Below are 15,253 nucleotides of genomic sequence, written 5' to 3'. Positions count from 1 at the left end.
GTATTGGACATGCTATCTTCTTCTCAACACCACACACACACACACAACACACACCACACCCAGATGGTTTTCTCTTCTTCATGCCGGATATGCCCAATTCCATCATCAGAAGCAACTTCCTCATATGACATGGCCTTGAGACCCTTGGCCAACCCCCTCGAATTGCCCTTCTCTGGACAACGCCAACTTAATGTCCTTCTTAAACCATGGCATATAAAACTGAACGCCAATATCCAGATTGGAATGATGAGGACAGAATACAGTGAAACTCCCTCTCTCCCTTTTCCTGGAAGCTTTGCCCCTCTTAATATAGCCCATTTGCTTCAGCTTTTGTTGTTGCCACAGCTTGTTCACTCAAGTTTTTGTTTCTTTTTTCAGAATGGTTGCTATTTAGTCATGCCTTCCCCATCTTGTTCTGGGGAAGCTGATATTTGTGCCCAAAGGTAAGATTTTACATTCATCCCTATTGAATTGTTTTATTTCACCAGGTTTTGTCCAATGCTCTAACTTGTCGAGATCTTTTTTGGATCCTGACTCTGTTATTAGGGATGTGTTGTTGTTCAGTCATTTCAGTCATGTGTGATTCTGTTGGGGGTTTTCTTGGCAAAGTACTCGGAATGGTTTTCATTTCCTTCTCCAGCTCATTTTACAGATGAGAAAACTGAGGCAAATAGGGTTAAGTGCCTTGTTCAGGGTCACAAAGCTGGTAGGTGTTTGAGGCCAGATTTGAACTCAAGAGGATGAGTCTCCCTGACTCAAGGCCTGGTACTCTATCCACTTCACTATCTAGCTGCCCCATATACAGAGGTACTCTAGAGAGTGATCCACTTCTATACCCAGAGGGTCCTGCTCACTCTCATATAACAATGAGCACTTTACATAATTTCATTTGACCTTCCTGATAACCCTGTGGGTCAGGTACTCTGGGTATTACATCCCAGATATGTGTGTGTGTGTGTGTGTGTGTGTGTGTGTAAAGAAGTTGAGGCTGTCAAGTTCAGTGGCTTGCAGAGAATCACACAACTAGTAAGTATCTGAGGCAGAATTCAAATCCAGGTTTTCCTCACTCTAAGTCCAGAGCTCATTCAGTCTCCTTTGCTAGATCTTTAGCCATGTCACTCTCACCAACCACAGGGTGTCCCACAAGGGTGTGTACTGGGTGGTCTTCTTTTCCCTCCCTCTCTACTTTCTTGCTTGGTGATCTTATCATACTCCATGAGTTGAAATATCACTCTATGAAAATATTTCCAGAAACCATATAATAGCCAGCCCTAACCTCTTTTTGGAGTTCCAGTCTTGTATTATCACCTGCCTTTAGGACATATTGAACTGGATATCCATAAACATCTCAATTCAATATGACTAAAACAGAATCCATTATCTCCCCTCCCCACAGCCTTCCCCTCTTCCAGACTTTCCTTTTATTGCCCAGGCACCACCATCTTTCCAATCATGCAGATCATTCACATGTCCAATTTGTTGCCAAGTCTCACTGCTTCTGTCTTCAACAACATCTCTCCAATACAATCCCTTCTTTTCTCTGACACTGCTACACCCTGGGTGGGCTCTCATCACCTCACATCTGGACTAGCTCAAAGCCTTCTGGTTGGTCTCCTCATTTCACGTCTCTCCCTGCTTCGGTCCATTCTCTGCTGAGCTGCCACGGTAATTTTCTTAGAGCCCAGGTCTGACCAGGTCCCTCCCCAACTCAGTCAACTCCAGTGGTCCCTTATCACCCCCAGGATAAAAAAGAAAATCTTTTGTTCAGGATTTAAAGCCCTTTACAAGCTGGCCCCTTCTTTCTTCTCCCAGTCTTCAGATGCTGCCGTACCTTCCCTGTACCCTAAAATCCAGTTCGATCGGCCTATTTGCACTTCTGTTTCCTGACCCTGTATCTCTTCATTAGCTGTTCCCCCATGTGTGGAATTCTCTCCCTCCTCCCCCCTCCTCTTGGCTTCTCCCAAGACTCAGCTCAGATCTCATGTCTTATAGGCCTTCCCTGACCTGCCTGCCCACCTCACCCTACCCAGTATCTTCCCTCTGGATTTATCTTCCACTTGCTAACCCTCATGACATCATCATCCCTCTTCAAGAAGGAAGGATGAACAACAACAATGGGCCACATACATTGTATTTATTTTGTAATTTGCAAGGTGTCCCCTCCATTTGAATGGGAGTTCCTTGCAGGTGGGAACCATGTTTTTACCTTTGCTCTTATTTTCGGTGCTTAACTCAGTGCCCGGCAGAGAGTAGAGGCTTAATAAATGCTTATTTACCAAGTGACTGATGGGCTCTATCCACTACACCATGTTTATTTACTCACATGCACAGTGCCAAGCTTACTCCCACACTATCATCTTTACCTACACAGGGACTGTATTGATTCACATCTGACACCGTGCTTATGCCCCAAAATACTGTATTTAATCGATCGACCAACAAGCATTTATTAGGGGTCTAAGAGCTTCAGGTCTATTGTAGAAGACAAGATGTGCATAAATAAGCATATTCAAAACAAATACAAGATAAATTGAGGGGGACAGGGAAGGCCTTAGCAACTGGGGGGGGGGGGATTCAGGAGGATCTGGAAAGTCTTCATGGCTTGAACAGAGTTTTGAGGGAAACAAGGGATTCTCTGAGGCCCCAGGTGAAGGAAGTGGGAGTGTATTCCAGGGATGGTGGACAGCCAGAACACACCATGTAAAACTGAATCAAGCACCACAGTTTTCAAGTGCCCAGAGTATTTCCTCAAACAGATTCCCACTTATTACCCAGGTGAATGGCTTCCTGAAAGATAGTGGTTTATGCAATCTGTGTTTATATATACAGTAGCCAAGTTACTGGACATAAGTTATACTTTATCTTTTGTGTCTGCCCACCACAACACGACCATGTGTGTGTGCAGTGTGTACACACACTCACACACACACACACTACACACACACAGAGGTATACCATGTTTATACCCATCCACAAAGTACCTTGATTAGAGGTATGGTCAGTTACTGTTGTTATAGACATTAGCTATACTGTCCCCCAAAATGTCATTTTCCATATTCTGTGAGGAGCCTGGAATACAGAGGAGGTATCTAATATTCTAACATGTTCATGCCCAAAGGTGGAAACACAGGATAAATAATAGGCATCCCTATCTCAGAGTGGGGAGTAAAAGAATTAAATCCCATATTCTAAAGGATGTTGCATGCTGGGAATATGAATCCCAAACAAGAATTAGGTGAATCTCTGGATAAGATCCATGAGAGATTGAGTGGGGGCAAGGGATTTTAAGGAAGATGATAGTCTCCTTCAACTCCCCCCTCAGGGCCCCCCCACCAGATGTAAACCCTAGGATATCCAGAGGGGAAGGGATTATCTATGTGCTTACACATCAGAGTTCCATCAGCTCCAGACTAGCATTGCTGAATCTCAGTACAAATCCTGGCTCAATGGCAGATTTTCTTCCTATTCCTACACATCTCTGGCACCCAGTCTTTCCCCTCCCCTCCCCCCTGTAGCCAAAGTATGGAAGCTGGTAAGTTAAGGCCATATTCTCTGCTTTGGGATCTGTGGGACAGGAGGAAATACAGAGTATAAGAACTGACCCAAACCAGATGGCATGGAGTGGTAAAAGATGTGACAAGGATTAACTCAGACAAGACCCAACCAGACAGGATGTCATAGGATGGAAAGGGAAGAGCAAAGAAGACCTCCCTCAACTAGACAGAATCAGGATGGGAGGTAGACTAGACCCAGAACAGACCTGACCAGACAGGACCAGATGGAATTGAGATAATACTGCTTAGACCAGACCAGGCCGGATGGGACTAGACAGGACCAGATGAGAGCAGGCAGTACCAGACAGTTGAGAACCCTGCTGCCCTGCCTGGAGGGAGGAGGGATTTCTCCCGCACACTCAGGCAGATGATTCCCGGCATCAGGAGAAAAGCCCAGGAGACAATTTACAGCCACTCTCAGTGCCCTCCCCAGCAGCTGGGGATGAGGAAGAAGGCTCAGGCAGGTGGAGCTGCTGTACCTCCCTAGATAAGAAGGTTTTTATCGGAAGTGCTGACCATGGTTACTGCATTCCTTGGACAGAGGCTGTCCCCTCTTTTCTAGGCAGAAAAAATTGCCCTTCCTCTGCCTCCAACACTGTTTGAATCTCTCTCTCTCTCTCTCTCTCTCTCTCTCTCTCTCTCTCTCTCTCTCTCTCTCTCTCTCTCTCTCTCTCTCTCTCCCCTCAGGTATGAAGGGCAGGACTGTGGTTGGTGACTGTGCTTTTATTGTTCAATTTCACAACAGAGAGAGACCACATCTAACAGGCAACCCAAGCCAGAGTCCCCAGATCATGGACTAGACAGACACAGATGCTGATGCCCTGCAGAGCCCAGTATGCTATGGGGAGCGGGGGGAGAGGGAGAGAAAAGTCATGGGGAGGGGAGGGATGAGGAGTGTCGGGAGCAGAAGAGGCAGGAGCTGATCCAGCATCACCAAGAGCCCTCAGAACTCAATTCTCTTCAGATTCTGGCCTCTTGTTCTGTTCAAGAGGTTGCCATGGGAACAGCAGGGCGGCTGGGGGAAGGGTAGGAGGTTTTCTCATTGACCAATGGTCAAAGCCTTGCTGTCCCCCTGGTATCATTGTTTGCCTCTATCTCCCCATCTCATATTCTCTCTGTTATTTATCTCCCTCTATATATCTGTCTCCATGTGTGCATCTCTATCTCAGTCTCTTCCTGTCCTCTTCAAAAGAATGCAGAGGCAGTCTCTGTCCTCTGTATTGGCTGAGTAAACAGCTTAGTGAGAAGAGTATAGCTTTCACCTTTTGCTTCCCTTCCCATCAGTCCTCTCTTATTTCCTACTCACTTCCATGAGGGCCAATAAAGCTAGAGAGGCATTTACTTGGCCCTGACCTTTCAACCCCTAAAACTTTTCCCACTGTGGCTTCCACAGACACACACTTTCTGAACTGCCACCAGTGACTCCTGAAGGCCATTAACAGGAGCACCCCATTTGAGAGGCAAGGGAACAAGTCCTGGGACTTCCTGGACTGAAGACAGGAGTAAAGAGCAGGGCAGGGCAAGGAGTATGGGGCAGACATTCCTAAGAGCTCCCTAACCACTGAGCAACTAGTCCTTGGCACTGACTGGGCAGGCCCCGGTAGCCAGGAAGCTGCAGGAGTTCCCACCATGTGATTTCCCGCCCCCATCCCTCAGCTCCCACTCACCCTAGTTGGTGCCAGAGCGATATCCTAGGAGATCCCACCTAATTTTATCATGAAATGTGCAGCTTCAACCCCCAGCTCCACACCAAACTGGGGGCCACCCACCATAGTGGCAAAGACCCAAACCCAGCTCCTCAGGCAGGGAATGTAAGGAGCTGCAGTTGGCATCACAGATATCTAAGAATGTCCATAAAGGTCATTAAGAGGAATCCAGAAGCTATCTCTGACATCTGTGAACAATGGCAGAATGGGTGAGCATGACTTCTAAATTGGTCCTCTGGGTTTTGAGGCCACCAGATGGTGCAGTGATTTCAATGCTAGGGCCTAGAGTCAGGAAGACCTGAGTTCAAATCCAACCTCAGATACTTACCAGTTGTATGGACCCTGGGAAAGTCAGTTAAGCTCTGCTGCCTCGGTTTCCTCAACTGTAAGAATGGAAATAATAATAGCACCTACTTCCCAGAGTTGTGTCGAGGATCAAGTGAGAATATTTGTAAAGCACTTAGTACAGTGACTGACACTTAGTAGATGCTTAATAAATTTCTTGTTTCTTTCCTTCCTTCATTCAAGACACTACCAGGCTAAAAGGACCCCAAGACAGTGACCCAAATATGTGACTGCTTCCCAAGGCTCATCCCAAACCACAATTTGGAGCTGTCCTTCTTCATTACATTTTCACTATTTCCCTGACATTTCAATTTCAATCCAGCTCAATAAGCATGTATTAAGCTTTGCTATCTGACAGTCACTATATACTAGGTACTGGATACCATACTGAGGCATTGGGGATATTAAGAAAAAAGAAAGAAACCATTTCTGCCCTTGAGGAAACTACATTCCACTGGGGAGGAGTGAGTGTGAAGAGGCCCATGCATGATTAAGTAAATATAAACATGAAAAAATAAATACAAAATGATGTGGTGAATCAGAGTGGCTTCTTGTAGGAGGTGGCACTGGGAGCTGAGCCTTTAGGAATTCCAAGAGGTGGAAGTGAGGAGACAGAGCATTCCATACAGAGGATGGGGGAAGGGAGGCTATCTGTACACAGGCACTGTGCAGATGTCACTTGAGTATATCTAATTCTAGCCTCTCTTTTAAACTCTAGACCCAAATTTCCAACTGCCTACATGAAAATCTCCTAGATGTCCCACTGACACTGCAATCTCAACAGAGCCAAAATTAAAATTATGATTTCTTCCTGAAACCTGCCCATCCTCCCAACATCCATATTTCTTTGATAGCACCATCATCCCTACCCCCAATCACTCAGTCCTTGAAATCTCAGAATCATCCTTGACCCTTGTCTCTCCCTCACCCTACATATCCAATAAATTACCAAGTCTTGTCAATTCTATATGCAAAACATCTCATCCTGCCACCAGCTCCAGCTCAGACCCTCTAGCCTGGACTATTAGGCTATTTGTTGTTGGAACTGTGTTTCAAGAATATCAGCTGGAAGATGGACTGGAGAGGAGATAAACTGGAGGCTAGGAGACCAAAGAGGAGGTTATTGTGAGAATGAAGTTACAGGGACCTAAGCTGGGGGTAGCCAACATAAATAGGGAGAAGGGGACAGATATTTGAGGGAGAAGCTACAAAACTTGGTGACTTGTTGGATATGGTAGATGAGAAAGAGTCAAGGATGATTCCAAGATTGTTAACCTGGTAACTGGAGGATGGTAGTAGCCTCAATTTAAAAAGAATTCCATTTAATTCAGTAAGCACTTAAAAAAAGCCCACTGAGTGCTAGGCAATGTACTTGGTTCTAGGGATACAAAGACAAAAATCAAAATTGTCCCTGACCACAAGGAATTCACATTATATTATACCTTGAAAGAAATAGGGAAATTAGGAAGTATAGGCTTTGGGGGAAAGATGAGTCTTATTTTAGCCTTCTTGAGTTCAAGATATCTATGACTCATCCAGTTGGAGAGGTCAAGTGAATGGTGTATGGTTACACAGATAATAAGTGTCTGAGACTAGATCTGAAACTGAAGATCAAAAGAGAGTGGGAAAAAAGACCAGTTCATCTTCCTTACATGCAGATGTAATCATATAATTCCTCCTCTCAAAACCCTTCATTGACTCCCTTTCCCTACAGAATAAAATGTAAAGTCTTTTTGGTAAACTCTTTTGTCTGGCATTCAAAGCCCTCCACAGTCTGGCACCAATATACTTTTTCATCCTTGTTAGGATCATAGGGTTATAAATTTAAAGTTGTAAGGGACCTTAGAAACCATCTAGCTCAACCTCTTCATTTTACAGATAAGGAAACTGAATCCCAGAGAAGGGAAGTGATTTAACCAAGCCCATATTAGTCATTTCCACACACTCTATGCTCCAACCAAGCTGTACTTCTTGGTGTCCCTATATGTGCCCTGGACTTTCCTGTCTCTTTACTTACATTCCCTACAGCTAGAATGCCTGCACTCCTTTTCTTTCCATCTCTGCCTTTTGAAATCTCATTAATCCTTCAAGGCCCAGATTAACTCACATTTCTTTCTTGAAGCCTCCCTCTAATTCCCTCCCCAGCCACCTCTCTTACATCTTTATCTTATTTATTGTTTCTTACTGTAGCGATGCTGTTTATATGTGCTATCTTCTAATGGGCTGTATTTGAGACTTAACTAAATGCTACATCTTTCAGTACCACGAACAGGGCTCCTCCTAGGCACTTAATAAATGTCAAGTGGAACTAATAAGTCTCTGTGCAAGCATCTCATATCTATATCTTCAGCTGTGACTTCTCCCTAAAGCTCTGGTCCTATATCTCCAGTTGTCTAACCAGCATCTTCATCTGTCATCTCACCAAATACTAAGGTATAACATATTCAAAACCAAATTCATCATTTCCAGAACCTGCTCCTCCTCTTGACATCCTTATATTTGCCAGTGCTATCATTATCCTCCAAATTGCCCAATCTCTAAATCTCAGTGATATACCCTTTCCACCAACCCTACATTTTTTTGGTGAGACAATTTGGGTTAAGTGACTTGCCCAGTATCACACAGCTAGTAATTGTCAAGTGTCTGAGGCCGGATCTGAACTCAGGTCCTCCTGAATCAAGGGCCGGTGCTCTATCCACTGCGCCACCTAGCTGCCCCAACCCTACATTTTTAAAAGACTTATGGGTTTTTTAATTTTAATTTTAATTTTTATTTAATTTTATTTTTTAGTGAGGCAATTGGAGTTAAGTGACTTGCCCAGGGTCACACAGCTAGTAAGTGTTAAGTGTCTGAGGCCGGATTTGAACTCAGGTACTCCTGACTCCAGGGCCGGTGCTCTATCCACTGTGCCACCTAGCTGCCCCTAATTTTTATTTTTTAAGGAACAAAAATCTATTTTCTCTCCCTTTCACCCACCCCAATCCATTGGAAAAAACCTTGTAATAAATCTACATTATCAAGAAAAACAAATTCCTTTTTTGGCTGTGTAAAAAAATGTCTTATACTGTACACTGAATTTACCACTTATCCAAAGGTGGGTAGCATGCTTCTCATTGGTCCTCTATAATCACTGTTGGTCATTCAATAGATCACAGTTCTTATGGCTTTCAAATCAATCCCAATTTCTAATATGTAACCAAGATCTATGGGTTCAAACTCCGTAATAATTCAATCATTCATTCTTTCTCACTGCCTCTTCCTTCATCACTTCCTCATGGAATGACAGAATTTCAGGGCCAGAAGGGATTGCAGAAGCCATCTAGTACAGCCTGTACCTAGCTGAGAATTTCCTCATTCCCAAGAAGTATCTATATCCAGCCTTCACCAGAAGATCTTGAGTGATCAGGAACCTACTCCTATCTAAGGCAGCCCAGTCTAATAATTAGTAAGCTTTGATTTGTTTGGAGCTTAAATCATCTCTCTGAAACTTCTGACTATTGTTCCTAGTTTCTGCCCTCTAGGGACATGCAAAAGAAGGCTAATTCCTCTTCTTCATTATAACTCTACAAATACTTGAAGATAGTTATCAGGTTTCCCATAAATCTCTTCTCCAGACTAATCAGTACCAATTCCTTTAATCAAATCTCATATGATCTCAAAGCCTTTATCATCCTGGCTCTCCTTTGGACATTCTTCAGCTTACCAATGTCCTTAAAAATGTGTCATCCAAAACTGAACACGGGACTCCATATATAGTCTGGCCAGGGCAGTGTATAGCAGGGCTGACTATCACTTCCCTCCTGCACATAGTGATTCTCTTTATGCAACCCAAGATAACATCTCTCTTCTTTGGCTGCCATATCACAGTTGACTCATATCAAGCTTGTAGTCCACTAAAACTCCCTATTTTTTTCAGATGAACTGTTATCTCACAATGCCTCCCCCAATTTGTACTTATGAAGTTGATTTTTTATAAGACTTTACAGAATCACAGTATCCTAAAGTTTGAAGCAACCTAAGAGACCATTTAGTTCGAACTGTAAATTAGCAATGATCTTCTACTATAGCATATTCAACAAGTAGTTATGAAGGCTTTTTGCGAACACCTCCGATGATGGTGGACCCTGTATGACAAGTGGCCATGACAAACTATCATCTGTTGGTCATGGGGTTTCCCAAGCCCCTATAGATGCGAATATTGGCTAGAAAATCCTACAATTTCAGAGACTCCTGAAGCAAAGAAGCAGATTTCTAGAATCAATCCCAAAGCAATTTTAATTCCTCCTACCAATTGTTGCCCTACAAGAGCAACAAGGGAAGCTTTCATAGTAGTTACTCTGAAGTTACTAGGGCCTCACATTAGAGACAACTGCAAGGCAAACATGGCTTTACACTAGATATATACACAGCTACAAAGCTAACATGTCTTCTTATAGAGATATGGGCGGCTACAAGGCTACTAGGGCTTCATTTCAAAGTCTTGGGCAGCCCTATGGGCCATATAGCTTTATACTATAGACCTGAACAGTTCTATGGACAAGAGAGCTTCATGCTAAAGATGTAGACAAGCCCCAAACTACAGTCCCATAGCTAACAAGGCTTTACATCACAGCTTTGGTGGTCCCATTGTTAAGATGGTTTTATATCAGAGGCTTGGAGGGCAATCCTGGCCATGGGCCAGGGCAAAGCCATAAGGCAAACAGACATTGAGAAATGACTCCACTGAGGATAACTGACCAGGAGAAAACTTAATGTCAGCAGCAACACCAGAATGGGCAGCCAAAGCAGATCCATTCCAGGAAAATGTGAGAGCAATTTTAGATCATGAGCCTCCATGGATCCAAGAATATGATGCTCAGATGAGGACATCAAAAAGACCAGAAACAATCTAGAACAAGGGCTCTTAACTTTTTATGTGATATAAATGCCTTTGGCAGTCTAGTGAAGCCTCTGGACCTCTTCTCAGAATGATATTTTAAAATGCATCAAATACATAGGATTACAAATGAAATAAATTATATTGAAATTCAATTATTAAAATTTTTTACAAGTTTGACTTTGTGGTCATGGGAGAAATAAGATGGAGGACCAGACCATTTCTATGATCCCTATAACCTTTCAAACCACTCAAAAATAGATATCACATGCCAAATATAAAGCAACTTCACCTGTCTCCCTGATCTAAGATAAACAGAATCCATGTTTTTGGAGGTTTTTAAAAGGTTAAAAAAAACACAAATTGATACTCACTGACCCTGAGCATATTTAGAATTCTTCCCCCATCTACCTTGCTATCAGCAAGCATCAAAGTTGCACTAGAAACCCAAGGACCTGACATACTACTCAGGGCTTGCAAGAAAACCCGACCCCACACCCAAGTCCCTCTTTTCTCTTTCTAGTGCTGTAGGGACCACAGACTGCCAAAGTTAGCAAAGTGACAGACGTCCAACAGGATAGGCAGCAGCAGTCCTTCAGGAGCAAAAGACTGCTGAAGCACCAATGTGGAAAAGCTCTGAACTGTCCAAAGGGAGCAGAACAGAACACTGTGTTTGGGGAACTGAGGGGGTGGCACTGAACTAAGCCTGAGGGAAAGGGCACAGCATCCATCTGCGGCCAGTTCTGACCACCCAAAAGCTACTCAGGGAAGAGATCTATGTTGGTGAACTGTGAACTTCCCAGTGTGAGAGGAGGCTGAAACACTTTGAGATCTAGCCCCTAAAGAAACCACCATAAGAGGGGTTAGAGTCAGAAAATGAATAGAGGAAAACAAGGAGAAAAAAAAGACTGAAATGGCCAAAGAATTCAGTAGAAAGAAAACCCAAAGATCTTGAACATAAACAGATAAATCAGCAGGGAAAATATTAGCAACAGAAGGAAATGTGGCCTCCAGATCTAGTAAATGAGTTCAGGCATCTATGGATAAATGCTGCAGAACAAAGGAAAATAGTTTAACACTTGATGAAACAGAGGACCCTGTGGAATTTGAGAATAATATGGAATCATGAAACACTGTTCCTGAGTAGTCCAAAGGAGAAATGAGAATTATGAGAGCAGAATTTATGACCTATACAGCAAAAATAATGAGCAGAATAGAAAAACTGGAACCTAAGTGAGGAAGTCTCATAAAAGAAACAAAATAGAGAATAGATTGGAAACACAAATATACAGAAGTGAAAGACAATCTGAAAGAAGAGAAGCAAAAAACAATGTTAAAATAAAATGGGCTTATTATGCAAACAAAACATGCTGATCTCCAAGACAGGATTCATAGAGACAACCTAAGGATCATAGGTCTCCCAGAAAAACACAACAGAATAAAAAAACCTCAACAATTTAATGCAGGAAAAATACAAAAGAACTTTCCAGAATTTCTGAAAATAGAAAATAAATTACTGATTGAAAGAATTCACAGATCATATCCAGAAAAAAAAAAATCCAAGGTAGCAAACTCCAAGACACATAGTGGTTAAATTTAACAATTTGATTCAGAAATAAGTTCTACAAGTGATCAAGACAAACACCTTCAAATACAAAGAACAGGTAATTCAAATAATTCAAGACTATTCTGCACCAATCAGAAAATGTAGGAGGGAATGGAATAATGTGTTCTGAAGAGCAATGAAAATAACCAAGTATCAGCTTAATCATAAATGGAAAAGATGGATGTTCAATAATAAGGAAGCATTTTTAAACAATTTTAGAAAGAAAACTGGAACTGAAGAAATAATTTGCTTCTCAAATAGCAGAAATGTAGAAGGAGTGAATAAATGCAATAGCCAAGGAAAGCAACAGCAACAGAGTGACAGCAGAGAGACCAGTAAGAAACTTCTTTCTAAATATACATAAGGAGATAGGTGAAAGTGAAAGTCTAGTAGAGGTAACAGTGAAGAGATAGACTTGGGGCATCATGGACAGAACCTGGCAACATGGCTTGCAGGTAAATTAATGTGCATGTGCAGGTGAGAAATTAAAATACATTACAATACATTCTTGTGATTAGATTACAAGTATATTGCAATATCGGAGGGCACAATATATAGAAACCTAGAGATGACAGCCTAGAATGGATTGCATGAGGAATACAGAGAAGAGAGAGAGGCCAAATAATTAATGGGTTCATGAATCAGAGAATGGTAGTCTAGGGTAGGCAGAGAGATAAATAATGGAGGGAATGAGAAAAATCTTTTTGGCAAGGGGCAAATGACTACATTTTTAAAACTATTGAATAGGACAAGTTGAAGGGGAGATCGACTTGACTGAGAGGAAAAAAAGGGGGGAAGAATTCTATAACCAGATAAAAGCAGGATAGAAAAAAAACTAATAAGCAAAACCCCGAAGAGAAAGGGGGAACAAACAAGATGAGAAGATCAGGGGTAAGGGAAAGTCAGTGGAAATAGGGTCACCTTAAAAAGATTAAGAAAAAGTACTAAAAGACAATAGTACTGTGTTTATAGCAGAAGGGTACGGGGATCATAACTTGAAAAAAATCAATATGAGAGACAAATGGTGGGAAATATAAACCTAATTTTAATAAATTTAAATGTGAATGGATTAAACAATACAATAAAACAAAAAAGCGGCAATACTGGATAAGAAAACTAAATCCCACAATCTTTAGCCTACAAGAAACACATTAAAAAAAACCCCAAAGACATACACAAAACAAAAATAAGGGGAATGGGGGTGGGGAGGAATTACTATACTTCCAAGTGAATCAAAAAAAACAGGAGTTGCCATAATGCTATCAGACAAAACAAAAACAATTAAAAAATAATAAGGGATAAATAAGGAAACTATTTTATGCTGAAAGGAACCATAGATAATAAACTAATATCAGTAATAAGAACATATGGCAAATGCTTTAGCATTCAAATTCAGAAAAGAAACATTATCTGAGCTATAGGACAAGAAGACATACACAGTAACACAATAGTGACAGGAGATTTCAATATCCCTCTATCAATTTCGGATAAGTCAAGGAGAAAGATGAACAAAAGGGAAAATATGAAACTGAACAAATTCCTGGAAAAACTAGACTAAAAAGACTTGTATCATCTTTTCAATGGGACAGCAAAAAAATATACATATTTCTCAGTACCATATGGGACTTAAAAAAAAAAACTCCATGTACTAGGGCACTGAGAAATTGCAAACAAATGTTAAAAAGCAGGAATAATTAATATATCCTTTACAGATCACAATGCAATAAAAATATTGGCTCCCCAAACAAAAGATATAAACCCAAATGAAGATTTAACAATGAAATCCTAATAATGAGTGGTTCAAAGAACAAATCATAGAAATAATTAATAAATTGTGCAAAAGAAAATGATAATGATGAAACAACATACCAAAATTTCTGGGATGCAGATGAAGCAGTCCTCAGGGGAAAAATCATATCCTTACAAACATACATTAACAAAATAGAAAAAGAGAGAATTAATGAACTTAATATACATTTTTAAAATTAGAAAGCCAACAAATAAATAAACCTAAAATAAGCACAAAAAAGGACATATTAAAAATCAGAGAGGAAATAGATAAATTGAAAACAAAAAACTCATAGAAATGAAAAATAAAATTAAAAGCTGGCTCTTTGGAAAGATTAATAAAATGATAAACCCGTAGCTGATCTGATTAAAAAGAAGAGAGAAGAAAATCAAATCAATAAAACAGCAAAACAAAACCAAAAAGAATAATCAGAATATATTATGTAAAGGTATATGCTAATAAAACTAAAACACAAAAGAAATAAAATACCTTCAAAAACATAAAATACCCAAATTATTAGAACACCAGTTAGAGATCTTAAATAATTCAATCTCAAAAAAAGGAAAGAGATCTAGCTGTCAGGGAATTAGCAAAGAAAAAAAACCTTAATGTCCTGATGGATTCACAGGACAATTTTATTAAACTTTTAGAGAACAGTTAGTACCCATATTTCACAAATTGTCCTCAAAAATTGGAAGGAAAAAACCCAGCATCTTGCCAGAATCCTTTTTATAAGACAAATATAGTCCTGATACCTAAACCAGGGAAAGATAAACTATAGAAAGAAAACTATGAGCCAATATCATTAATGACCACGGATTAAAAAAGTTAAAACAAAATCCTATCTAACAGACTACAATGACTTATCCAAGTAATCATTCATTATGACCAAGTGGGATCTATGCCAATAATGCAAGGATAGTTGAACTTTAGGAAAACAATTGACATAACTAAGCATATTAAAAACAAAAATAGATGAAGAAAAGACTTTTGGCAAAGTATAATATTCTTTTGAAATAAAAATAAAACCCTGTAAACTTTTGCATTACTGGTGCCTTTTTAATATCATAAAAATCATCTAATACTCAAAACAAGCATCATGTGTGATAGGAATACAATAGAACTTTTTCTAATAAATATGGGAATGAAGTAAAAAAGCCTACTTCCCCCACTATTATTTGATATAGCTCTGGAAATAGCAATAAGAGAAGAGAAAGAAATTAAAGGCATAAAGATAGGTAAAGAGGAGATAAAACTATCCCTATTTGCTTATGATATAATGATTAACTTGGAAAATGCTAGAAAATCAGCAGAGATATTAATTGAGGCAATTAATAGCTAGAGCAAAGCCCTGAGAGACAAAATAGATACTCAAAA

The 15,253-nt window shown here is 40.6% G+C and overlaps 1 protein-coding gene across 6 annotated transcripts in view; it reads right to left on the bottom strand.

Moving 5' to 3' along the window:
- LOC122740281 (voltage-dependent N-type calcium channel subunit alpha-1B-like) overlaps positions 1 to 13,985 on the bottom strand; it is a 225,947-nt gene extending 211,962 nt beyond the window's left edge. For 4 of the 6 annotated variants that reach the window (XM_043982270.1, XM_043982274.1, XM_043982275.1 and 1 more), the window contains exon 1: positions 13,957 to 13,981. The gene's annotated coding sequence lies outside the window, so the exon portion shown is untranslated. Of the gene's footprint in view, positions 1 to 13,956 lie in introns of all 6 variants that reach the window. The other 2 variants (XM_043982276.1, XM_043982273.1) reach the window with 2 other exon arrangements.
- Positions 13,986 to 15,253: the final 1,268 nt, after the last annotated feature.

This window comes from Dromiciops gliroides, chromosome 2 (genome assembly GCF_019393635.1).
Source record: "Dromiciops gliroides isolate mDroGli1 chromosome 2, mDroGli1.pri, whole genome shotgun sequence".
Lineage (NCBI taxonomy): Eukaryota > Metazoa > Chordata > Mammalia > Microbiotheria > Microbiotheriidae > Dromiciops > Dromiciops gliroides.
Note: the sequence above shows the minus strand (reverse complement) of the source record. Positions and strands in the feature narration are given on the sequence as shown.